Raw genomic sequence first — 27,846 nt, 5'->3', positions numbered from 1 at the left:
TATAGAAGTGTAATTAATCTTAACGGGGTGTGGGCAAGCATATTTAATCCCAGCACTGGGGAAGCAGAAGCGCAGATAGATCTCTTTGAGTTCCAGGCTAGGTAGAGTTACACACTGATACCCTAGCTCAAAAAAGATAAATACAATACAATAAAATAGACATTTTTTTTTTCGGAGCTGGGATCCGAACCCAGGGCCTTGTGCTTCCTAGACAAGTGCTCTACCACTGAGCTAAATCCCCAACCCCAATAGACATGATTTTTAAAACTTTAATCTTTTTTTAAAAATTTACTTCTATACGGAGAGGGGGAGGGATCCAGGGACAACCTATAGGAATCAGTTTCATTCTACCATGTGTGTTCTAGGGGTTGAACCCAGTCATCAGGCTTGGACCAAATTTCAGTTCCCATGGTCCGTATAGTGGCTCGTAACCATCAGAAACTCAGATTCCAGGGGATCCAATGCCCTCTTCTGTCTTCTGTGGACAGAGTAAACATATGGCATACTTGCTCACATAAAATAAATACATCTAATAAAATTTCAAAACTACTGTTGTTGTTGGCTTTATTTGTCCTTTTATTAGATTTAAAAAAAAAAACAAAACAAAACAAAAGAAAAAAAAAAACATTTCAAACGTTATGGTTTCCCCTCCAGAAACCTTTTCTTTTTTTTGGGACAGTTTCTCTGTGTAGTCCTGGCTGTCCTGGAACTTGCCTCTGTAGATCAGACTGTCTTCACACTCAAAGATACCTGCCTGCCTCTGCTTGCGAGTAAAGTTGTGTGTCACAACACCCCACTATACCGAACTCAAAAAATATTTTTAAAAAAAGAAAGAAAAGTTAGGGCTAAATAATGCTGCTAAATCTTCAGTGTTTGGCTGCACTTTATTTCTTGTCTTTGCACTTGAATCCCTACAGAAAAATTGTCCCCAGTTCCCAGGACACTGGCTGGAAGCTCACTAGACACCAGGACTTTGATATAAGCTACCTAGGTAGAGTCTAACATACAATGCCTTGTACAGGTGTCCTCCCTCAAGACGACCAGTTCTGCACACACACACCCCACACACACCCTCCTCCGTTAATAATATACACCAGATTTTTACTATTCACAAATTATGTACATTTGGACTTGAAAGACCACGTAGCAGTTAAGACCACTAGCAGATCTTCCAAAGGAACCGAGGTTTAAATCCCAGCACCAACGTGGCAGTGTATAACTGTCTCCAATTCTAGGGGATCCGATATCCCCTTCTTACCTCCATGGCCACCGCATGCATGGGTGCAGGAACGTGCAGGCAAAAACACCTCTATATGCATAAAAAACCTAAATAATTTAATGATATACATTTTTGTCTATGTGCAATCAATTAAACTTCTTAATAAAGTTATTAAACATTAGAAAAGTAGGTGAGTCATTCATCTGAGTTATACACAAGAGGAGAGGCCTTGAGGCTGTCCTTTGATGTGGCAGCAACCCTGGCTCATCTCAGAGGGTGTCTACTGCCGTCTAAACACATGCTTTGAGGCCACTGAGATGGCTTAGCTGGTAACCATGCCTCCTCTGGCCTAAATTCAATCTCTGAACTTGCCTGGTGGAAGGAGAGAACTGACTCCCCAAAGTTATCCTCTGACCTCCAAAGACCTTACATGTGTTCGCCCTCCCCCAAATAAATGTAATAAAATACAATACAAATAATAAAATAGTAAAAATGTCTCTTAAAGATGACCTAATGTGGTAGTGGTGGCACCATGCCTTTAATCTTTGTGCTTTAGATGCAGAGGCAAGAGGATCTCTGCGAGTCCAAAGCCAGCCTGGTCTACAAAGTTTCAAGGGAACCAAGGCTACACAGAGAAACCTTGTCTCCAAACAAAAACAAAAAATGTCTTAAAAATGCACTCTTAGGGGGTTGGGGATTTAGCTCAGTGGTAGAGCGCTTGCCTAGCAAGCACAAGGCCCTGGGTTCAATCCCCAGCTCTGAAGGAAAAAAAAAACTACTCTTAGACTGTCTTTGCATACTGTACTGCTACCAATCAGCTACATTCCAAATATAATCTTATTTCATATGTGACTGGAGAATACACAAGTCGTGAAGTTTCTGATTTTTTTTAATAATTTTTTAAAATTTTATTTTATGTGCATTGGCATTTTGCCTGCATGTATGTCTGTATGAGGGTGTTAGATGCCCTGGAACTGGAGTTATAGAGTGTGAACTGCCATGTGGGTGCTGGGAATCGAACCCTGGTCTTCTGGAAGAGCAGCCAGGGAGGACTCTTAACCACTGAGCCATCTCTCCAGCCCCAAGTTCCTGACTTATTAAGTTGGCAAACATGCAGTGCTGGGATAACAAATATGTGCTATGATATCTGGCAATGAATATAGTCAATCTCATTCCCTCATTTGATCTCAGATCTCACCATGTAGCCCTAACTGGCTGCCAAGGACCAGCTTTGGCTTAAAGAAGGGTTCCTGAAAGAAGGGATGTTTGAGAGCATAGGAAAGAAAGGACTCGCCCTGGGTTCGGTCCCCAGCTCCGGAAAAAAAAAAAAAAAAAAGAACCAAAAAAAAAAAAAGAAAGAAAGGACTCCAAGTCAGATTGTCAGTCCAAGCTGACAGCTTGTGTTCTGCTCGAGATGTCTCTCCAGAGAGATCTCTGCTTGAGGCAACTCTACTAGAGACAGCTCTCTCTTGTTAGAAAACATTCTAAAAACTCTTTGGATAGCTCCTAGGTTTTCTGATCAAAGTCAGAAAAGCTGCTATAAGAAACTCTTGGATTTTCAGACTAAGTCAGAAACCCTGTTAGAAAAATTCTAAAAGTAATTTTTGGGTTTTCCAATCAAAATCAAATAACCGGAGAAAAAAATTCTGAGGGGCTGGAGAGACGGCTCAGTGGTTAAGAGCACTAAACTGCTCTTCCAGAGGTTCAATTCCCAGCAACCACATGGAGGCTCAGGACCATGTGTAATGAGATCTGATGGCCTCTTCTGGTGTGTCTGAAGACAGCTGCAGTGTACTCATATCCATAAAATAAATCTTAAAAAAAAAAAAGAAAAAAATTCTCAAAGAGCTGTATTGTATTACCTCTCAAAGCAGTTCTCTCCAGATAGATGCTAGAAAACATTCTAGAAGAGCTGTAGTTGCTCTTCAGACAGCTCTCTTTGGATACCTCTTACTCTAGCAGGGTAAAGCCCAGTCTTGTATTTACATATCAATTTAGTCTTTTGCTCCAGGTTCCCTCCTGATTATCCTATGAATCAGCATTCCCTGGCCCCAGCCCCTGAAGGGACAGCAAGCACATTTTTCTTTTTAACATTGCAAATGAGGGCTGGAGAGTTGGCTCAAAGATTAAGAACATTGTCTACTCTTCCAGAGATCCTGACTTCAATTCCCAGCAACCATAGGATGGCTCATAACCACCTATAATGAGATCTGGTGCCCTCTTCTGGCATGCAGGTGTACATGTAGGCAGTATGCTGTATACATAATACATAAATCTTTTTAAACAAATTGCAAAGGAATTCAGAGATTTGCCTGCCCTTGGGAGCACAGAAAATAAACTAGCTGGGTGGGATCTCACAAGTGAGACAAGCATTCCTACCATGCCTGTGCCTGATCTCGACCTGTCCCAGGCTGACCTTGAACTCCGAAATCCGCTTGCCTTTGTATCTTTGTCACAAGCTGGTTTACAGTGCATCTGCCTCTGTTCTTTTTTTTTTTTAAGATTTATTCATTTATTATATATAAGTACACTGTAGCTGTCTTCAGACACACCACAAGAGAGCATTGGATCTCCTTACAGATGGTTGTGAGCCACCATGTGGTTGCTGGGAATTGAACTCAGGACCTCTGGAAGAGTAGTGGGGTGCTCTTAACTGCTGAGCCATCTCTCCAGCCCTGCCTCTGTTCTTTTAGGTTCATGAAGCCCCTCATATAATTCATATATTACATCCTTATATTTCGCATAGTTGAGAAATTATATATTTTTGAACTCATGTTTTCAGAGTTCTTTTCCACAGCCTTAAGGTCTTAGTGTTTATCATTTTTGCTAAGGGCATAGACACACCCTCACCTCTAAGATTGCTGCTGTGACTGATTATCATGGAGTCATTAACCTTGGCAGGGATAGGGGCTGGGGATTTAGCTCAGTGGTAGAGCGCTTACCTAGGAAGCGCAAGGCCCTGGGTTCGGTCCCCAGCTCCAAAAAAAAGAACCAAAAAAAACAAAAAACAAAAAAAAAAAAAAACCTTGGTAGGGATAACATTCCCTGATAACCTTGGCACGGAGAATATGTCCTGGAGGAATATGAAGTAAAAATATTTTTTAAATACAAATAAGCCTCACACCCAGTAACCATCAACACTAGTCCAGGGCCATGCCCTGCTGGCTCTGTTCTGGGAGCGGGAACCATGTTACTCTATCCCTTCCACAAGGCCATGCAGGACTTGGCAACTGGCCTAGAACTGTGTAAACCAGGCTGGGTTCTAACACACGGAAATCCACCTGACTCCTCTCCCTGGTTTTAGGATTAAAACTGTGTATCACCATACCTGTCTAGAACTACAAAATCTTTTTTTAAAAAAAATGAAAACAATATTCATACACTAGTGTAAAATGGAGTAAAACTTAATCAAAGCCACTGTTGTACATTAAAAAAAAAATCGGGGGCTGGGGATTTAGCTCAGTGGTAGAGCGCTTGCCTAGGAAGCACAAGGCCCTGGGTTCGGTCCCCAGCTCTGAAAAAAAAGAACCAAAAAAAAAAAAAAAAAAAAAAATCATGGGGCTGGAGAGATGGTTGAAAATATTTCCTGTTCTTCCAGAGAACCTGAGTTCTTCTGTTTCTAGCACCCATGTTGAGTGTCTCATAAAGACACACTAACATAAATCTTTTTTTTTTTCTTTTTTTTTTTTTTTTCCGGAGCTGGTGACCGAACCCAGGGCCTTGCACTTCCTAGGCAAGTGCTCTACCACTGAGCTAAATCCCCAACCCATAAATCTTTTTTTAAAAAAACATGCATAGGGGATTGGGGATTTAGCTCAGTGGTAGAGCACTTGCCTAGCAAGCGCAAGGCCCTGGGTTCGGTCCCCAGCTCCGAAAAAAAGAAAAAAAAAACAAAAAAAACATGCGTAAGCCCTCTTTCTTTTCTGCCACCGCCATGCCATCCAGACTGAGGAAGACCCGGAAACTCCGGGGCCGCACACGGCCACGGTCGCATCCGTAAGCACGGAAAGCGCCCAGGAGGCCGCGGGAATGCTGGAGGCGAGCATCACCACAGGATCAACTCTAACAAACATCATCCGGGTCACTTTGGCAAAGCTGGCATGAGGCATTACCACCTGAAGAGGAACCAGAGCTTCTGCCCAACTGTCAACCTGGATAAATTATGGACGTTGGTCAGCGAGCAGACACGGGTCAATGCAGCAAAAAACAAGACTGGAGTTGCTCCCATCATTGATGTTGTTCAATCAGGCTACTACAAAGTTCTGGGGAAGGGGAAGCTCCCTAAGCAACCTGTCATCGTGAAGACCAAATTCTTCAGCAGAAGAGCTGAAGTGAAGATAAAGGGTGTTGGAGGTGCCTGTGTTCTGGTGGCTTAAAGCCACTTCAGAGGTTAATTAATGCAAACATTAAAAAAAAAAAAACATGCATAGGGGTTGGGGATTTAGCTCAGTGGTAGAGCGCTGGCCTAGCAAGCACAAGGCCCTGGGTTCGGTCCCGAGCTCCGAAAAAAAAAAAAAAAAATGCATAAAACAAATCTTTGAAAATAATAATTATAAGTGACTCAATCATGAATAACCTAACAGTATATCTAAAAACTTTTACAGTTGTGTGTGTGTGCACATGAACATGTGTAAATGTGTATACCATGCACACATGTGGAAATCAGAAGACAGCTCTGTAGAATTCTCCGATTCTACTCTTTTTTTTTTTTTTTTCTTTTCTTTTTTTCGGAGCTGGGGACCAAACCCAGGGCCTTGCGCTTGCTAGGCAAGTGCTCTACCACTGAGCTAAATCCCCAACCCCTCTGGTTCTACTCTTTTTTTTTTTTTTTTTTTTTTTTTTTGGAGCTGGGGACCGAACCCAGGGCCTTGCGCTTCCTAGGCAAGCGCTCTACCACTGAGCTAAATCCCCAACCCCTCTGGTTCTACTCTTAAATATGGTTCAGGAATTGAATTCAGGTTATCAGGCTTTAAGGCTAATGACTTTGCCTGGTGAGCCATCTGATGGGCTTCTCTACAGCCTTTTGTTAACAGCAGATTTACCATTTATTGGTTATTTACCTAATTTTCTTCCACCCATCTATCCATCCACCAACCATGTAGGTATCTATTCAGATCTTCTGTTGTTTGTTGACCTTCCTCTACCTTACCCATGAACTTTTAAAGTCATTTAATCTTATGTGTATGGGTGCGTTTTTGTCTTGTATTTGATTTTACTTTTTTTTTTTTTTTCCGGAGCTGGGGACTGAACCCAGGGCCTTGCGCTTCCTAGGTAAGCGCTCTACCACTGAGCTAAATCCCCAGCCCCTGATTTTACTATTTTAAAGATTTATTTATTTATTTTATGTACAGCATTCTGCCTACATATGTGACTGCAGGCCAGAAGAGGGCACCAGATCTCATTACAGATGGTTGTAAGCCACCATGTGGTTGTTGGGAATTGAACTCAGGACCTCTGGAAGAGCAGTCAGTGCTCTTAACCACTGAGCCATCTCTCCAACCCTGATTTTACTATTTTAATTATGTGCATTGTGGTGGTATGTGCACATGAATGCAAGACCCACAAAGGTTCAAGGTGTGAGAACCTCCTGGACTGGGGTTAGAGTCAGCTGTGAGCTGCCCAGTGTGAGTGCTGGGAGTCAAACTCGGACCCTTAGGAAGAACAGTGTGTGCTTTTAAGCACTGAACTCCAGCCCTGGTCTTTTTTTTTTTTTTTTTTCTTTAATGTATATAGGTGTTTTGTCTACATATGTGTCTGTGCACTACTTGTGTGCCTGACAACCAGTGAGGCCAAAGGAGGGCATCAGATCCCCTAAAACTGGAGTTGCAGATGTTTGTGAGCTGGTATGTAGGTGCTGGGAATTGAACCCAGGGCTTCTGCAAGAGAAACAAGCTCTCTATACCACTGAGCCTCCTTTCCAGGTGCTTTCCCTCTTTCTTTTATTTGGTGCTGCGAAGTCTTACATACATGAAGTGTATGCTCTATTGAACTATGTTCCCAGCCATGTGGGTAGGAAATTTTAAACATAAGTGACAAACCGTTCACCATTCCCACCTCTGCCTCCACATTGGCATGGCACTCCAGTAAATTTTCCGGTTTTTCGAGCCAGGGTTTCCCTGTGTAACAGTCCTGGCTCTCCTGGAACTCACTTTATAGACGAGACAAGTTTCAAGCTCACAGGAAGTAGCACTATTAGGAGTTATAATCTGACTAGAGGACGTGTGGCCTTGTTAGAGAAAGTCTGTCACCCTCTTCCTAGCTTCCTGAAGGATAGTCCTCTCCTAGATGTCTTCAGATCGAGATCTCAGCCCCTCTTCCAGCACCACGTCTGCCTGCATGCTGCTAGGCCTCAGACTAGGACAACACGGGACCGAACCTCAGAAACTGTAAGCCAGCCCAACTGAAAGTTCACCTTTAGGGCTGGAGAGATGGCTCAGTGGTTAGAGCACTGACTGCTCTTCCAGAGGTCCTGAGTTCAATTCCCAGTAACCACGTGGCGGCTCACAGCCATCTATAATGGGATCTGATGCCCTCTTCTGGTGTATATGAAAACAGTGACAGTGTACTCACATACATAAAGTAATTTTTAAATATTTATTTATTTATTTGTTTATTTATTTATTAAATATAAGTATACTGTGGCTGACTGAAGACACACCAGAAATGGGTGTGTGTGTGTGTGTCCCACTGAGTTTATCTACGGTTGCTTGAATGAGCATGGGGGGGTAGTTAGGTCTCTAATATTAATATGACTAATTCCCAGTTCTTAAAGACTCAGAGATATTTCCCGGTGTGGTGGTGCATGTCTTTAATTCCAGTACTCAGAGGCAAGGGCAGGCAAAGCTCATAGTTCAAGGCCAGCCTGGTCTACAGAGCTAGTTCTAGGACAGCCAGGGCTACACAGATAAACCCTGTCTTGAAAAACAAATAGACAGACAAACAGAACAAAAAGAATGGCCTAGTCCAGGCAGAAGAGATGGCTCGGCAGTTGAGAGTAAGTACCGCTCTTGCAGAGGACCCAAGTTCCATTCCCAGCACCCATGTTGCGTGGCTGACAAACCACCAGAGACTCCAGCCCCAGGGGCTCTAACACCTCGGGCCTTCTCAGGCACTTGTTCTCAAATGTGCATGAAGTATAAATATACATGCACACAATTGAAAAACACAAACAAACTATTTTTCGTTTGTTTTTCGAAATGGTTTCTCTGTGCAGCTCAAGCTGTGCCGGAACTCAACCAGGCTGGCCTGGAACTCACAGAGATCTGCCTGCCTCTGCTTACTGAGTGCTGGGATGAAAGGCATGTGCCTGTACTTGGGACAGGTTCTAGGTGGGCTGCGTTGCCTGGCCTCAGTGGGAGAGGAAGGGCCTAGCCCTTGAATGCTAATTTGTGTGTGGGAGTAAGGGGATACCTAGGGAAACCCATACCAGCTCAGAGAAGAAGGAGAGGGGGGAATGGGGGAAGTATTATGGGAGAGGGTGACAGAGAAGAGGGGCAGTGGGCTGTAAAGTGAATGAATAAAAAAAAGAAGAAAGTCCCCAGCTCCGAAAAAAAGAAAAAAAAAAAGAAAGAAAGAAAGAAAGAGAAAAAGGCATGTGCCACCACCACCCAGCAAAAACAATATTTTTAAAAGAATGAAAGAATGCTTTGTTCTAAAGTTCACAGTGAAATTACAAGACTGACTAGAAAAACTCAGAATCTCACATTAACATCAGGAAAGGGAACATAGACATTTGCCCAGGCACTACATTAGGAATCAAGAACCCAATCACTGCCCCTAAGCTTATCAAGTTCTCAGCATAACTTATCAGGTGTACATGGTGGTTTATACCACTAAATTTCAGCATTAGGGAAGCTGGTGCAGGATTGCCATAAGTTCTAGAGCAACCTGGACTACAAGTGTGAGACTTTCTCTCAAAGAACAAAAAGCTGGCCTGGGGAGACAGCTCAGCAGTTAAGGAGCTGGCTGCTCTTTCCAAAGGACCTGGGTTCAATTCCTAGCACTTACATGGCAGCTCACAACTCTTTGTAATCCCAGTTCCAGGGGATCTGGTGCCTTTTTCTGGCTTCCACAGGCAAAGTATCCATGTGGTGTACAGACATATAGGCAAAACACCCATGCACATAAAAATAAACAAGTAAGTAAAATAAACACCCCCCACCCCAGATAAACACGTTATTGCCTCAGTTTCCCGATTCCAAGAAATCGCTCTGCAAGCGTTCACTCCTAACTTGCGTTCCCATGCTCTCTAAAGTCCACACTCACTGGATTTTGTTGTTGTGTGTTTTGTTTTTAATCTTTTTTTCTTTTTTCTTTTTTTCAGAGCTGGGGACCGAACCCAGGGCCTTGCGCTTGCTAGGCAAGCGCTCTACCACTGAGCTAAATCCCCAACCCCTGATTTTTTTTTTTAGTAGGGTCTCGCACTGTAGCTCAGATCAGACTGAAACTCTATAGACAGTCCCCTGCCTCTGCCTCTTGAGTGATGGGATGACAGGTTTGTACCACCATGCCCAGTATCGCAGGTGTGTACCTGTGATAATTTTTTAGATACCTCATAGGTATTTCAAATATACCGTGTCCAAAACCAAAGGCTGCACCCATAGGATCTCATCAGCATGACTGCCTAAAACACGAGCTGCTCTGTGTATACATATATGTATTTAACAACATGTTTTATATATGTGTGACCATGAATTTGAAAGAAAGCAAGGAGGGGCATATGGGAGAGTGTGGTGGGAGGAGAGGAAAAGGGTAAATTATGTAATTATGATCCCAGAAAATTTAAAAAAAAAAACTTTGGTTGTTTCCCCCAAACCTGTCTTCAAAATTATTCCCAATCTGTGGTGATGCTACCTTTACTAATTGACTTAACCCTGAAACCCAGGAGTCCTCCATCCTTGGTCTTTTCTGTCCCACCCCTGACCAGAGTCTATCATCTCTACACTAAAGATATTCTAATTGCATTTGCTTCCTTCTATCTTCCATTTGACCCAGGCTCTGATCTCTGACTTCCATTCATAACTCCCTCACCGTTCTTCACAGAAGAGATGGCATAATCTTTTTTTTTTTTTTTCCCCAGAGCTGAGGACCGAACCCACGGCCTTGAGCTTGCTAGCAAGCGCTCTACCACTGAGCTAAATCCCCAACCCCCGAGATGGCATAATCTTAAAGTCTAAGTCTGCAGGCTGCAGATGTAACTTGGTGTTAGAGTTCTGATGTTAGTTTGGTTTCTGTCTTGTAATAAAACACTGACAATAAACCAACTTGGGTAGAAAAAGGAGTTTATTTGGCTTACAGGTTACAGTCCATCCCTGAGAGAAACCAGGACAAGAACTCAAGGGAGGGATCTGGAGCAGGGACTGAAGCAGCAACCACAGAGGAATGCCGCTTACTGGCTTGCTCCTCTGGCTTTGTTAGCAACCCTTCTACTGCACCCCAGGATGACCTGCTGAGGGATGGTACCATTCACAGGCAGGGACCTCCCACACTAATTAGCCATCAAGAAAATGCCCCAAGATGTGCCCACAAGTCAGTCTAATGGAGAAAGTTCCTCAATTAAGACTTTCTCTTTCTGGGTGTGTCTAAGTTTGTATCAAGTCAAATAAATATTTATCAACACATTTAGCATCTGTGAGACCCTGGGTCCAATTCCTACTACCACCAAAAATTTTATTTATCTGTTTATTAAATTATAAATCAAATCATGATATTCCTTGTCTTGGGATTATTTTATATCACCCTCCCCCACCCCATCAACTACTGTATTGCAATCATTCCCTGTAATTGTAAGCCTTCTGCACAAGTCAAGAAACAGTGCAATCTATGTGTGAGCTACTCTCCGAAGGATTGACTTAAACATCACAACATTGGACAGAAAGAAGAAATTCATTCCTTCTTTTTATGCTCATCACTTTGAAACAGAGCTTTCTGCTTTTTAAGGGAGTTTGAGTCCCAGCACCTGCATCAGGTGCTTTGTGGGATCTGATGCCCTCTTCTGGCCTTTGCAAGTACTGCACACACAGGTGCACATCCTCACCCCCACCCTACCCCAGGCAATACATACAATTAAAAAGAAAAATGAATATGCTGTGTCTTTGCACAGCTCTAGGGTTGACTTAACTGGGGCGGCAAGGTAATAAAGAAATGGCAGACACACAGAGACAGGAAAGGTCGAAGAGGCTGCAGCCCCCTGGGAGCTCAGCATGTTTATTGTACACATTTGAACAAGGAGGTGGCTATTGCATATAGGTGAGTAAGGAGGCCGGATTATTACATACAGATAAGCAAGGAGGCAGGGTTATTATATGCAGCTGAATGAGGCTGGTTTAGCTAATCTCAGCAGGAAAAGTCCCTATCGGGAGGCAGCCTCCAGGCCATTGTAGGGCGAGAAGAAAGCTATGGTGGCCGTTTTCTTCCCACACCATCAACATCTGCACTCAGACCTGAGACAGGTTTTGGCATCCCTCTGAGTCTCAACCAGGGTAGGTTCTGCCACTGTCATGGGGCTAAGGCATTGGTCCTCGACATGGCCGTGCCTTTGTCAAACAATACTCACTCGGGACTTCTCTCCGTTCCTTTTAAATAATGAACCGAGTCGTACCATACAGAAAGGGTTAATAGGTTGAGCCTAGAAAATTTTTCCTGGGGTTGGGGATTTAGCTCAGTGGTAGAGCGCTTACCTAGGAAGTGCAAGGCCCTGGGTTCCGTCCCCAGCTCCGAAAAAAAGAAAAAAAAAAAAAAAAAAAAAAAAAAGAACCAGAAAATTTTTCCTAAGCAAGAAGATGCCTTCTTTAAAATTCTGAGATAACCATACGGATGTTTCTTTTTGCACACTGCAAATCATCCTACAAAAATAGACAACATCTGCTGGCTATGCTGGCCAGAAGTACAAAAGCTGTTTACGACACCGTAATTAACCTACCCAGAGGCCTTTATTTCCATGAATAGGGGAGGCAGATAATCAGATAAACCTGGTGTAGTGCCTTGGCCTAACCTGGAACTAGGACTCCATTCACCACTGTTGAGTCTTACACAGCCCGACCGACCGCGTGCACAGCTAGCCTTGCCCAGTTGTACTTTAGAATTCCTTGGCATACCGGCTTCCTGGCACCAGCCTTCATCCGCTATTTCTCCAGAAGACACTTCATGAGCCAGGTTGGCTATCCACAAAGCTCCAGTGGTATCCAGACAAAAACCAAGAGGTTTTATTAGTGTGCATTTTAGCAGTTCAGAGAACTTCTATATGTGTATAGACACACACACACACACACACACACACACACACACACACACACACACTTCTCTGCCACACAATGACATAAGAAGATCCGAGATTATAAAACATAAAATTTCAAATAGTTTGTTTAAAAGCCACAGTAAAATTATATATCACCATCACATTCCCCTCTTCCCACTCTCATTATAGCATGTGGCTTCCCAAGGGATTTGAGACCTTTTATGAAAAAAAATGTAAAACTACATATAATTATGAGTCTGGAACACTTTTTTCTAACATTCTTAGCATAGGGGGAAAAAAGTCACTGTGTAGTTTTTAAAATAAGAAGCCTTTGTGGGACAGGCTTCTAAACTGACTCATTCCTAAATTCACATTGAAATGATCAAAAGACTAAAAATAGAGGGAAAACCTCTCATATGCCAGAAACTTTGAGGAATTTCTGCTAGTTAGAATGTAGAAGGGCCCAGTTAGAAGGAGGTATTGTGTCAAGATTCCACTTCTGTAATATATTTCGGCATCCTGGGCCAGCAAGATGACTCGGCAGGTGAGTGAGGATATTTGTGCCAATCCTGACACAGCCAGAGTTCAATCCCTGAGAAACAAGGGGAGGAAGGAAAGATCTGTCACTGGTATGTCTTCGTTTGACCGCATTCTTGAATGTGCGCATGCGTACACGCGCAACTCTAAGGTCCAGGATTTTATTCTTTGAAAAAATATTATCACCTTGATTGAATCATACTAACAACTTTTTTTTTTCCTTTTTCTTTTTTTTTTTTTTTTTTTCGGAGCTGGGGACCGAACCCAGGGCCTCGCGTTTGCTAGGCAAACGCTCTACCGCTGAGCTAAATCCCCAACCCCACTAACAACTTTTTAGTCAGGATAGAGGGCAGGGTGAGGGCAGAGGAGAGTCAGGTTCTGCTCCCCACATTCCAGCACCTAATTGGTCCACTACAATGTTTGTTTTTCAAGACAGGGTTTCTCACTGTAGTCCCGGCTATCTTGGAACTCACTCTGTAGACCAGGCTGCCCTTGAACTCATAAAGATCTGCCTGCCTACCTTTTCCTCCCCAGTGTTGGGATTAAAGGTATGTATCTCCCAACCCCAGCAGAACCATTGTAATTTCTGTTTTAGTATTTATGCAGACCTGTCTCTTAATGTTGAAATGAACAAAATGGAGAAAAATCTTGGGGCATCAAAAGTACTATAGTTCATAAGAGTAAGGTTCCTTTGAAAATTCAGAATAAACACATGGGTGATGTGAAGAACAGATTAAGAATATATCACCAGGGGGAAAAATGTAAGCATTTTTATTCCCTAACGATGTAACTCCAGTACCCAACATGGCACCTGGTTCAGAGCCATCACTCAGTGATAGCTATTGAATGAATGGAGTAGGCACATCAGGAGGCACCATAGACACAGCAGCAATAATAAATACCTTTCCTAAGACTTATGTCTGCTGATTAGTGAATAAAATCAACATTTAGACTTAACCAAGCAACATTTTAAAAATATGTCACAGATGAAGAAAAGCACCTTCGAGAATAAAAACAAGGAAAAAGGGGAAAAAAAAAGAAAGATTGGTTTCTCTCCAAGGAGTGAAATTCTGCCAAACGACCACAGAATTCTTCTGCAACTCCGTGAAAACCAATAAATGACCATCCCCCTCCTAAAATAAAAATCAAAATGTAAACTGGGTGGTGTGGTGTGCACCTTTAGTCTCAGCACTGGAAAGGAAGAGACGGGTGACCTGAGTTTGAGACCAGCCTGGTTCAATTCCCAGCACCCACATGGCAGCTTACGACTGTCTGTAAATCCAGATCCAGAGGATCTGACACCTTCACACAGACATACATGTAGGCCAAACACCAAATGTACATTAAAAATAAATTATTTTTATATTAGAGAATATATATATCCATAGAATCACACAAGGAATGATGGGAGACAAAGAATAAATTAAGGAGCCTGCCATACTCTATGGATACTAACTGCACATATATGTGCACATATCTTATACAAACATGTGTACACCCATCCCATACATACAGAAACAAGGCTGAGAGAAACGAAATCAAAGTGTTCGGCATGAGCACTTGGGAGGGAGAGGCCAAAGGACTGTAACTGGAGTTGGGAGTTACAGAATTTGACCTTGCCTCAAAAAGATATAAGATATAGGAACAAAAATAAATAGCAACAAAAGTTCAAGGTTCTGGGAGTGTCTAACTCTGGGTGGTTTGCTTTTTTTTTTTTTTTTTTTTTTTTTTTTTCTTTTTTTCTTTTTTTTCCGGAGCTGAGGACCGAACCCAGGGCCTTGCGCTTGCTAGGTAAGCGCTCTACCACTGAGCCAAATCCCCAACCCCTGGTTTGCTTTCTTTATACCTTCTTGTGTCTCCTTCATCTTTCCTATGTTTTCCATAATTTCTACAGCAAACACACTTACTTCTACATTTAGGAAAAGGAGTCGGTGCTGGATACAGTAGTGTGGGTCGGAAATCTCAGCACTCAGGAGGATGGAGCGGGGGACAGTGTGGGCGCTACATAAAAAGATTGTCAGAAAACAAGTCATTCAGTAAAATACATAATGCAAGGTTTGCAGCAAAGCTAGAAAGAATATAAGTCTCCCAAAGCCAGGCTTATTCCTGGATGCCCAAAGTGTACAAAACTATCTACAAAAGCAGCAGTGTCTCATATAGCTCCAGTCCAGTTTCAGCTAAACAAAACAAATGTCTTTTTCCTTTGAATAGTGAATGCCTTGGAGTTCCTCCAGAATAATATTGAATTATTCGCATTGAATAGTGAATGCTTGGAGTTACTCCAGAAGAGTATGAAATCAACTTCATTTCAATAAGAACTTCAAAACCTAAAACCCTGTAAATTCAGTCTTAGGACATGTGTGTTCTCTCAAAATTAATCTTCTAATTGGGTGCTACAAGATGGGAAGCATTGAACAGACACCCCCTGATGGAGAAGGAGATACTAAGAGGAGTAGGGGATGCTGAAAGCCCATGTGAGAAACCAGGGTGCAGCTCGCTGATAAAATGTATACCCGGCCCTGACTTCAATCCCCCAAGGAAAAAGTGAGTAATTAAAATAAACCCAACACCAGCCATCAGGATATTACAGCTAGTAACGACTATTTCCACCCCAAGCTATTCTTTACTGGAATAGTGAGTGAGCGGCAACATTTCGCTCACTCATTTACTCCTTCAGTCAGTATTTCTAACACCGGGCTATACATGCAGCAGTGCCTCGGCACTGGGTTAACCACAGAGAACACTTAGATGGGGGGCTTTGTCTTCAGAGAGAGGAAAGGCTGATGGAGAAGACAAACAGGCCCGGCGGTGAAGAAGGCTATGAAGTCGGGTTCTCTAGAGGGACAGAACTTACAAGTCTGAATATATGAATGTGTGTTTATTGGAATGTTTTTTCAGGCTGTGGTCCAGCTAGTCCAACCATGGTTGTCTATCGACAGAAGGTCTAAGAATCCAGTAGTTGTTCATTCTGTGAGGCTGGATGTCTTGGCTGATCTTCAATATATGTCAGAATCCCAAAGAAGTAGGCTCTAATGCCAGTGAAGGAATGGACTTGCCAGTGAGAAGGAGAGCAAGCAGGCAGAGAGAGCAAGCTTCCTCCTTGCATTTTGTTTACTTGGGCTGCCACCAGAAGGTGTGCCACCAGATTTAAGGTGGATCTTCCCACCTCTAAAGATCCGAATTAAAAGTGGGTCTTCCTGCCTCTAGAGGGGTTGCAGGTATGCCTGCTGTGTCACACGTGGATGAGTAGGTGACAGAGAGGAGAGAGGCTATGTCTCAGCCCAGTGTTCTGTCCTATGAACATCTGAATGATTAGTAGCCTAGCATCCCCTGAAAAAATTAGAGCCTGGTGCTACACAGGCCCAGATGGGCTCCCAGGGTGAGCAGCAAGCTGGAGATTAGAAGAACCCATGCCTGGGACCACCAGCCCTGGGTGGGAGTGAGCCCAAGACAGATGAACCTTGCCTTGGGGCCCAGATAGGGAACCTGAAATGACTACCAGTCCAGTGCTTTACAGGCCCTGGGGTGCAGACCGTTCCTGAGATGACCCCTACCCAGTGCCATCATGCAGGAGCAGAGAATAGCATTCCTGATAGCACTCCTAAGACAACCCCAGACACTCCGAGACCCCAGGTACCACTAAGAGGAACAAGTAAGTGGTGGAGAAATGTACGAGAAACAGAAGAATGTGGGTACTGAGAGGCAGAGCTGCAGACTCAAGGACAGTGAAGAACAGACTGATGTGAGAAGCCAGTGATGCCACCTGGGACCATGGTAGGGCCCTGGCCTATGCTGCCACCAGGGCCATATCTGGGTCAGTGGTACTACAGCAGCAGGGATCTGTTACTTCCAAAAACCAGGCAGACATCTCTGATTCAGGGATGCTACTCCAGGATATATTGATGTCTGAGGATTGTGCAAACTGGCCCCACCTCTCACCTGGGCATGGTGGGAGACCTGGCCATGGGGTCATGAGAACAAGAGGGCTGGCCCTGCCCCTCACCTGCTACAGCCCTTGGGAGAGCAGGCCTTGCACCTCCAGTGGGCAGCACAGTAGAGCTGGTCCTGGGTGTGGGGGTTGCAAGTGAGCTGGCCCTAAGGGTGTGAGTATGGGATAGCTGGCCCCACGAATTGCCTGCCATGCAGTGGTGTGGGTAAGGAAGAGATACCCTCCCTGACACTCAACCTCTGCCACCTACAGGAAGCAGGAGAGCTGTCCTTACCCCTCAACTACACTGCAGCACTTGGGAGATGAGGCCCCTGCACTTCACTTGGGCAACAGAATAGAGCTGGTCCTGGATGTGGGAACTGCAGGTGAGCCTGTGCCAAGAGTGTGAGCACAGGAGAGTCAGCCCTGCCTTTTGTCTGTGGTGCAGTGGTGGGATAACACCTCCTCTCCCTCATCCCTCACCACCCATGGCAAGCAAGAGAGCTGCCCCCCAGGGTCATGAGAGTAGGAGAACTGGCCATGTACCTCACCAGCTGCATGCAACACTTGGGAAAGTGGGCCCTGTATCTTGCCTGTCAGCAGGGTAGAGCTGGTCTCTAGTTGCAGGGTTTCTAGTGAGCCAGCCCCAAGGGCAAGAGATCGGTAAAGCCAGCTGACTAGCTCAGATGCCTCTCAGACCCAGATCCAAGTCTTTGAGTTGGCCCACCCCAACATTACCCCATCAATGAACTGCTGGAGTGCATGAAGGGGCTAGCCCTACTGATCCAAAACTACAGGATCTCCATGACACAGGACAACAACAGGATATCTGAGAGGAGTTCCAATCAAGTACTGATAGATTAGCAGAAGCCAGAGGCCTCATACCAAACCAATGAGTCATTGTAACGAACATTTGCAAGCAAAGAACTGTGGACAAAAGGGTTTAACATGGGAGGCACCATGATGTACTACAGCTTCCAGAAGATATTGATTTATTTTTCTCTGTTGGGGAGGAGGTTACAAAGGTGAAGGGTGGGTACAAGAGGAGGGGAAATGAATGGGATTGGGTGCATGATGTAAGTTTACAAAGGTCTTTTCCTGGGGCCAGAGAGATGAGTCAGTAGTTCAGAGCACTGGCTGCTCTTCCAGAGGACCCAAATTCAATTCCTAGCACCCACACGGCAGTTCACAACTGTCTGTAACTCCAATTCTATAGGATCCAACACCTTCACCCAGACATGCATGCACATAAAACACCAATGCATACGAAATAAAAATACATCATTAAAAAGTTCATTCAGGGGGTTGGGGATTTAGCTCAGTGGTAGAGCGCTTGCCTAGGAAGCGCAAGGCCCTGGGTTCGGTCCCCAGCTCCAAAAAAAAAAAAAAAAAAAAAAGTTCATTCAGTCTTAGGGGCTGCAGAGATGGCTCAGTGGTTAAGAGCACTGACTGCTCTTCCGAGGTCCTGTGTTCAATTCCCAGCAACCACATGGTGGCTCACAACCATCTGTAATGAGATCCAATGTATGTCCTCTTCTGTTCTGGTGTGTCTGCAGAGAGAGACAGTGTACTCACATACATAAAATAAATCTTTAACAATCAACGCACCACACACAGGGAGAGAGAGAGAGAGAATGAATCAACATTTAAAACAAGTATACTTAGCCACTTGGGTTAATTCTGGATCTAGTCAAGCTGACAATCAAGAATAAACATCACAATGATATCTCTCTCGCTCTCCCCCTCCTCTCTCTGTGGTTAAATGATATAAACTGGAACCCCAAAAGGTAAAAATTAGCAAAAAGGTGTCCAGAGCGATGATGAGTGCCAATAACCCCAGCACCTGGGAGATGGAGGCAGAACCATCAGAAGTTCAAAGTCTGTCGGGGCTCAGAAATACGAGACCCTGTCCTGAAAATAAATAAATAAATAAATAAATAAATAAATAAATAAATAAAATTAGAGAAAGAGCCTGAGGACATTAGCTTAATGACAGAGCACTGCCTAGCATGTGCAGGACCCTGGATACTCTCTCTCTCTCTCTCTCTCTCTCACACACACACACACACACACACACACACACACACACACACACACACACACGGAGAGGGAGAAGAGGAGGGGAGTGGAGGGGAGGGGAGACAGAAGAAGAGGGGGAGGAAGGGAATGGATTTCCTCCTTAAACCTTTTGTAAGACTTCATTGTGCCACGCAGTGATGATACACACTTTTAGTCCCAGCATCCATGAGTTTGAGGTCAACCTGGTTTACAGAGAGAGTTTCAGGACAGCCAGGGTTACACAGAGAAACCCTATCACAAAAAACTAAGTCATTTTATTTCATCTGCAAAATACTTGCCCTTTTAATGGTGTTTCATAACATGTATGTAGTGTGATAATTAACAAAACATGGCATACCTACTAGTAAAATGTATGTTCTGAGGAACAGTGGGAAGCCCAAAGCGGCAAGGAAAGGGGAGAAAACGAGAGACACTCGCTTGTCATTCAGTTCAGAAGGCTAATTATGACCATGAGCTAGGTCATCTATTTTTTGTGACAGTAAACTGTTGTTTGCAAAGAAGTGGTTTATTTGAAGCTTTCTCAAGGGAAATCCAACAGCTCAGTCTCAGAATTTTGTTATAAAGGGTCTAGATCTTCATGGCTTTTGCTTAAATACACTTCTGCGTTGAACTACATGGTGCCTATATAGCTAGAGTCAAAGGAGACTATATCCAGGGTGAGTCTTACCCTCGACCCCACTCTATGCAACCCTGATCCTCCCAGGGGTCGACACACTGCTGAACGGGGACATGTAACAGTGATGGAGTGCGAAAGGCCTGCAGGTACTGATCTTGTAGTTGTAAGCATATTCAAGCATTGGGGGAATTTGCATACACAGACGCTGTGAGTAATGAGTTATTCACAGGTAGGAGTCAGGGTGGTTACTGGGTTGGCAGATGCAGCAGCGAATGAGATTGCCAGGAAAAAGCTCCATCCCTCTTGTCTATCTTTCTGTCTTGTCGTCTGTTATCTGTGTTTACCCTCTGGGCATCTCCTGTACGTCAGGCTGCGGCAGCCTAGGAGTATCACAAGTAGACACCATCTGTGGAGAGCTTTGGGGGCCTCCTTCTAGGAATTTGGCAGGAATTTGACATTGGGCTAGGACAGGGACGTAGGCTGACGAAGAGTGCAGCCGAGGAACGTGTTCTGTGTGTCCTGATGGCTCTTGTTTGTTAAGGCTCTGAATGCAATAATCAGGGGACCTTGGTTTATGCTTCGTTTTCCTTAACAACTTTGTTTATGCCTTAGGACTGTCCCGGAAAAAATTAAACCCACTTCAACCTCAGCACTGGCTGGAGGCCTGTTCTAGTGCTGTCTAACTGTCTTTTTCTTTTCAGTCCTCACTCTCTCCCTTGAGACTCTGTTAGGCTGACTGAGCCGGCTTGGTCAACCATCACACCTAACAGAAGAGAGGTCATTTTCTCTGTGGATGTCATATTATAGCAAGAACAATCTTTCTCCAAATCCTATTTTACTCCTAGCAAACTTGCATTCAGGTGTCATGAACCAAAATGACAGAGAATGCTCCTGTCTCAACCATGACTGGCTTGGAACAACAAACTTCATCTCCCAGACATAGGGAGCACCTCGAGGGAGCCACATTTCAAAAAACGAATACAAACAAACAAACAAACAAAAACACAAAACAAACAAACAAACAGGATTCTGTTAGTAAGAAAGACTGGGAGGAGGGAAAAGAGGTAAGTAGTCGACAGGGTTTCTACCATGTTGTTTAGCAGTGATAGTTTGATAATGTCATGCCCACAGGCCAAGATCAGAAAACAACACTGCCTGGGCATTAGTACTTACATACATAACAGGCACTGATTGCTAACAACATTCATAATCTGTCACCCGTTCTTTACCACTTTCTTTGCAAGTATGCTACAAAAAAATGTCTCCTAGTCTGAACTAGATGAAGGAGGTGGACAACACAGTGCTCCATGACCCACATGTAGGTTAGAGTGTAATGCCTCCCAACATGGCTATCCTACATAAATACAATATGGCTCTCAAAATCAGGAAACCACAGCCTGGCTGGCTGAATGTTGTCTAAGGATTCAATAAAGTCTGTAAGTATAGGAGTTAGCCCAAGATCACCTGTTATATTTACTTGTGCCTTAATTCTTATTTATTTTTAGATTTATGTACTTATGTGTATTTTTTTTTTTTTGTGAATAAGTGTTTTGCCTGGGGCTAAAGAGATGGTTCAGAGGTTAAGAGCACAGGAAGCTTGAAAGATCCCCGGAGCAGGGAGATCCTCACTCAAGTCTCGGGATGATGCAACCCCCCAAGAACTCACACAAGACCATCCTTGCTGTAATCACGTGAGGTTTATTGATAGGAACCAGTGCACTGGGGTCAAGACTCATATCCTACGCAGGGGCACAGGAGTTCAACCCCGAGAGGCTGGGAGAAAGGGTATTTAAAGGAAGAAGCCACAAACCAAGGGGGCAGGGGTGGCGTCATTGGAAAATCACAAGGAGAAGCTTGTTTCTCAAGATTGCTTAACTTTATGGTCAGCTAGTTCCTAGAAGCTTCCTGCTTCTCAAGGTTGCTCTCTAAGATTTTCGGGAATTGCATATCTAAGGGCCTTATCTTAAGTCCTTTTATCTAGTTCCTGGGAGAGCAGGCTCAAGAAATGTGACCTTTTACTTACTTACAGGTAGAGGGCAGGGTCTGGAATTTGAGGTATTCAGGGCTTGTTAGGGGTGAGATAGCATTTTTTTTAAAGATTATTTATTTATTTATTTATTTATTTATTTATTTATTCTATGTATGTGAGTACGCTGTAGCTGTCTTCAGATACACCAGAAGAGGGCATCGGATCTCTTTACAGATGGTTGTGAGCCACCATGTGGTTGCTGGGAATTGAACTCAGGACCTCTGGAAGAGTAGTCGGGTGCTCTTAACCACTGAGCCATCTCTCCAGCCCGAGATAGCATCTTTAAACTTCTGACTTTTTTTTTTTCTTTTCTTTTCTTTTTTTCGGAGCTGGGGACCGAACCCAGGGCCTTGCGCTCGCTAGGCGAGCGCTCTACCACTGAGCTAAAACCCCAACCCCCAAACTTCTGACTTCTTAGCTGCATTTTTTATTCTTTCAAGCTCTTCCAGAGGTCGTGAGTTCAATTCCCAGCAACCACATGGTGGCTCACAACCATCTGTAATGAGATCTGGTGCCCTCTTCTGGCCTGCAGGTATACATGCAGGCAGAAAGCTGTGTGATGTATACATAATAAGTAAATAAATAAATAAGTAAATAAATATCTTTTTAAAAAAGTGTTTTGCCTGAATGCATATATGTGTAACATGTTGTGTGCTTGATGCCTGGAGAGGGCAGAAGAGGGCATGGGATCACTTGGAACTGGAGTTGCTGATGGTTGTGTGGGTCACTGCTCCTTGGTCCTCTGAAAGAGCAGTAAGTGGTTTTGTTTTCTGTTTCTCCAGACAGGGTTTCTCTGTGTAGCCCTGATTGTCCTAGAACTCGCTCTGTAGAGCAGGCTGGCCAGGAACTCACAGATCTGCCTGTCTCTGCTGGTGCATGCACTGCTGCGACCTCTGCCCCAGCACAATCCTTGTCATCATCATCTTCTTCCTCTTCCTTCTTTTATGTGACATGTGTTTGGTGTTTTGCCTACACATATGTCTTTGTGAGGGTGCCAGATTCCCTGGAATTGAAGTTACAGGCAGTTGTGAACATCCATGTGGTTGCAAAAAATTGAACCCAGGACCTCTTTCTCCAAGTGTTCGGAACTGCTGTTCTAGCCCCTTAATTGTAACTTTAGATCTAGAAGAGTACTTCCTCAGTCTTTTCTTGACTTGTAATTTGTGTGTGTGTGTGTGTGTGTGTGTGTGTGTGTGTGTGTGTGTGTGTGAGAGAGAGAGAGAGAGAGAGAGAGAGACAGAGACAGAGACAGAGAGAGAGACAGAGACAGAGACAGAGACAGAGACAGAGACAGACAGACAGACAGAGACAGAGAGACAGAGACAGGGTCTTACTATGTAACCCAGCTGGGCCTCAAACTTACCATCGACTCCCAAGTACTGGGATTATAGGTGCACACTTACACTCTCAATTTCCCTTATGCTTTTGAAGACTAAAGAGAGGTTCTTTGCTAGAACATTGATTGCTCAGTTAAGGTTGGTCAGCTAATGCAATCCTGAGGAATTACCATGGGCTTTTCTTACCCCATCTCATCAGATATCGCACGATTTCAGTTGGTGCCATTAGCTGGTGACGCTAACTTTCTGCCAGATTTATCCACTTTGAAACGAGCCCTCTTCCAGTTTGTGATTATTAAGCGGGTTGTGGGGAGCTATTTTGAGGCTATGAAAATAGCCTGTTCTTTATCCAGTTTTCAGCTTCTGGTCTTAGCCATGTTTCTTGGCCGATGTAACTACTTCTATAATGGTTTCCAAATGGCAATTTTCTAATCTTAGATTCTATCTGCACGTATTCATTCATATTTCACTGTAAAGAAGTTGTTTTCATAGAGCTAGAGATGTAGCTGGGTAATGGAGTACTGGTTTAGGCTGTGTGAGGCTATAGGTTTACCTCCAGCACTACAAAAACAGAAACCAAAACGTCGAAGAAACAAGCAAAAACCTGGGGCTTGAGACATGGCTCAGTGGTTAAGACACTCAGTGGCTGGGGTTGGGGATTTAGCTCAGTGGTAGAGCGCTTGCCTAGCAACCGCAAGGCCCTGGGTTCGGTCCCCAGCTCTGAAAAAAAAAAAAAATAGAAAAATAGAAGACACTCAGTGGCTAAGGTTCACAAGCTATCTGTCACTTGATTTTCACATGACCTGATGTCCTCCAGCCTCTGCAGGCATACCTTTGGTCTCATTTACATACAAACAAACAGTCATACACCTATAATTAAAAAGATCTTTGACTTACCATTTGCTTATTATTTTTATAAACTTGTGGGTTTTTATTTTATAATATGCATTATTATAATTCTATAATCTTGTGTAAGTGTGAGAGTGAAAGCACAATCAGGTATGCCTTCAGCACAGCACAGCACAGCACACACAGCACAGCACACACAGCACAGCACAGCACAGCACACACAGCACAGCACAGCACAGCACACACAGCACAGCACACACAGCACAGCACGCACAGCACAGCACAGCACACACAGCACAGCACACACAGCACACACAGCACAGCACAGCACACACAGCACAGCACACACAGCACAGCACACACAGCACAGCACAGCACACACAGCACAGCACAGCACACACAGCACACACAGCACAGCACAGCACACACAGCACAGCACAGCACACACAGCACAGCACACACAGCACAGCTCACACAGCACAGCACAGCACACACAGCACAGCACAGCACACACAGCACACACAGCACAGCACAGCACACACAGCACACACAGCACACACAGCACAGCACACATAGCACAGCACACTGGCAGAGGTCAGAGGATAACCTCAGGTGTTGGTCCTTCCACCTTGTTTGAGATGGGGTTTCTTGGTCAAAGCTATGTACCCCAGGCTAGCCAGCCTGTTTGTTTCCAGGGATTCTCCTGTCTTTGCCTCTGATCTTACCATAAGGGTGCAAGGATTATAGACATGCAATAACACTTCCAGCTTCTGCTTGACGTGATGGTTAATATTAATTATCAACTTGACAGGGTTGAGAATTACCTGGGAGACACCCTGCATGAGGAATTATTCTGTCCATTAGATTGGCCTCTGGCTACGCCTATGGGGGCTGTCTTGACTGGGTTAATGGAGGTGGGAAGACCCACCCTTGAAGTGAGCTACACCACTCCATGTCAAGGGGAAGTGGCTGAGCCCCAGCACCATCTTTCTCTGCTTCCTGACTCCAGATGCGACCTGACCAGGTTCCTGCTTCAGGATTCCCCTGCCTGGACCACTCTCTAAAGTAGTGAGCTAGAAATAATCACCCCCACACTTCATCTTCTTTTTAAAAATTATGTACTTTTATTTATGTGTCTCTGTGAGGGTATGCCATGTGTGTCTTCGTGCTTAAAGAAGCCAGAAGAGGGCTCTGATCCAGTGTTACAGATGATCGTAAGCGGTTTAACGTGGGCTCTAGAAAACAAATTTGGAATTCCTAAATGATGCATCGTGCATGTCACTCGTGGAGATGACATCATCACCTGGCCTTGGGTAGTTTGATGGCTTTATTGCCCATTTGTCCTACATTGCAGCTCAACACCGTGAAGTGTAGGAGGCCCGCAGGTGCAAGTTGGCCAGGTGGTTCGCAGCAGTTCCCGCTTCGGTGGAATAATTCTGATGAATCTGAGAGGTCATGGCTGATCAGGAGTATGGGGCTAACCATGAAGACGGTGCTGGCTGGTCCTAGGAGCCGAAGGCAGGGAGGAGATGGTTCTGGGGGCTGTGACTGGAGAGACTTGTAAGGCGTCTGGGAACTAATAAAGTGGGAGTCCCCAGGTCCGTTCTGTCCAAACACTGTTGAAGCAAGACACAGATCCACAGGACCTCCAAGGTGCTGCTCTGAATATTACATTTCTTATTTATTTATTTATTTATTTATTTATTTATTTATTTATTTATTATTCGTTCATTCGTTCATTCATTCATTTACTTATGTATTTATTTGACACACTAAGATGTCCTGAGTGTGCTGCACTTCCCATATTCCATCCCAGAAATATGGTGTTTCTCCTCAGTGTCTCTGATAGTTTTGTTCCCAGAGAGTTCAGTTTAGGAACATGACCACTACCAGAATGCTGTAAGCAGTTCTGTTTTCAGATAATCTAAAACTAAAGGCTCTGTATCTAAATAGCCTGAATCCATACAACCTTCTAAAATTCCTGCACTGAAGCCTAATGCCCAGAGTCCGTGAGAGATGGAGCTGTAGGGAGAGTCCTAGGTTTTTGAGGGTGGAGCCTTCATAAATGGAATTCCTGTCCTTGATTGTGGAGGCTTTTAATCCCAGCACTCGGGAGGCAGAGGCAGGCGGATCTCTGAGTTCGAGGCTAGTCTAGTCTACAGAGCGAGTTCCAGGCTAACCAGAGCTACATAAAGAAACCCTCTCTCTAAAACACAATCAACCAATCAATCGATAGATAAGTAAGCAAATAAATAAATAAATAAAATTAATTACCCAGTCTAAGGTGTTTAGTTAGAGTAGCTCAAGCTAAGGCTTATTTTGGGGGAAGGAGGGGAGCTGCTCCAGATTGAATTCAGAACCTGGTGTGTGCTAGACCCCGCCTATCTCTCTCCTGCACAGGTAGGCATCTTTAAAGGCAGGGCATGGTAGTGCATGCCTGTGATCTATCTCAGCAGAGGGTAGAGGCAAAGGCTGGAGGGTTGCAGAAAATTCAAGGCCAGCCTGGTCTACAGAGCAAGTTCCAAGACAGCCAGGGCTTCATAGATAAACCCGTCTGGAAAAACCAAAAAGGAAAAAAAAAAAAAAAAAAAAAAGAAAGAAAGAAAGAAAGAAAGAAAGAAAGAAAGAAAGAAAAGAATAACAAATTGTCTTCCTTTGCTTTTATTAATACAAAATGTCAGCATTTCAGTTCTTGTATTAGACAGACCTCTATTCAGACGCCAGCCTGTGTCTGCTGGTTGTGACACCTTGAACCAGTTGTCCATTTCTATATTTGGAGCGCTGAAGCTCATGAGCTACAGAGTACAAAAGCCTTGCCTTGGGCCCCACTCCTCTCCGGGGGCTGTAGATGTGTCCCATTTATCCCCTCTGACTCCCCAGTGAAACAGACACTTGTCATGGGAAATGCTTGTCACGTTCTCAGCACAGGGCTCTGGTTCATGTCCTGTGTTCAGTGAACCCCGTGTCCAACTTTTCAGTTTTGGCTGTGACAGCTTAGCTGGGAATACAGAGTCTGAGTAGCAACTGGTATGAAGTACACGCTCAGGGAACACTGGCTGTTGCCTCTTAGGGTTGTTGGGAGGAAGAAGTGGGACCGGAGAGTCTGATGCTCTAATTATTCTTGCTCTGTCTCTCCCTGAATTTCAGAGAATTTTTTTTTCCCAGAGCTGAGGACCGAACCCAGGGCCTTGCAATTGCTAGGCAAGCGCTCTACTACTGAGCTAAATCCCCAACCCCTAGAGAATTTTGATTACACTGTTTATAACCTGCAAGCCAGCGTCCATCTTATTTTAAAGCCACTCACACCTTCCTTAATCTTTAACCTCCTCATTTAAATAAGTGCCAGGATGCCTCAGAAGACAGAAACTAAACATTTAAACCTAGATCAAGCTTGAAGCTGCTCTTTTTTTTTTTTTTTAAGATTTATTTATTTATTTATTAAGCACACTGTAGCTGTCTTCAGACACACCAGAAAAGGGCATCGGGTCTCATTACAGATGGTTGTGAGCCACCATGTGGTTGCTGGGATTTGAACTCAGGACCTCTGAAAGAGCAGTCAGTGCTCTTAACCTCTGAGCCATCTCTCCAGCCCGAAGCTGCTCTTTTGATCCTCAGGTCCTGCTTCTGAAATTGCTGCCACCACAATCTTCCCAGATGTGCAGCTAGATTTGGGTGGAAGAAAAGGGAAAAGAGGTGAAAAGGAACTGTCCCAACCATCAACAGCAGAAGATGATGTCTGTGTAGGGAATGACTTCTTTTAAAGTAGGAACAGTAGAAAAAGCAGTGACCAACTGCTGTGACGACTGGAGTTTTTGCGAATGAGTTCTTCAGCATAGCTTTGTTCCTAAGACAAAGTGAGCAGTCTCCCTGTTCACTGCCCCTCCCTTCTTCCCCTCCCCTTTTTTTTTTTTTTTTTTTTTGTGTCCATTCATTTCTGTCATACCTGGAAGCAAAAGAAAGGAACTCATTTCTGAGATATTTTTCCCCTGAAAATAAAATTTAGCAACATATTGTTT

At 44.1% G+C, this 27,846-nt stretch overlaps 1 non-coding gene and 1 pseudogene across 1 annotated transcript; both read left to right on the top strand.

Moving 5' to 3' along the window:
* Positions 1–5,128: 5,128 nt before the first annotated feature.
* LOC103693441 (60S ribosomal protein L27a pseudogene) lies at positions 5,129–5,595 on the top strand (annotated as a pseudogene).
* Positions 5,596–16,188: 10,593 nt separating this feature from the next.
* Positions 16,189–16,320, top strand: LOC120095450 (small nucleolar RNA SNORA17). Its single transcript, XR_015632512.1, has one exon. It is a non-coding gene; the product is annotated as a small nucleolar RNA SNORA17 (small nucleolar RNA).
* Positions 16,321–27,846: the final 11,526 nt, after the last annotated feature.

This window comes from Rattus norvegicus, chromosome 10 (assembly GCF_021556685.1).
Source record: "Rattus norvegicus strain SHRSP/BbbUtx chromosome 10, alternate assembly SHRSP_T2T, whole genome shotgun sequence".
Lineage (NCBI taxonomy): Eukaryota > Metazoa > Chordata > Mammalia > Rodentia > Muridae > Rattus > Rattus norvegicus.
Note: the sequence above shows the minus strand (reverse complement) of the source record. Positions and strands in the feature narration are given on the sequence as shown.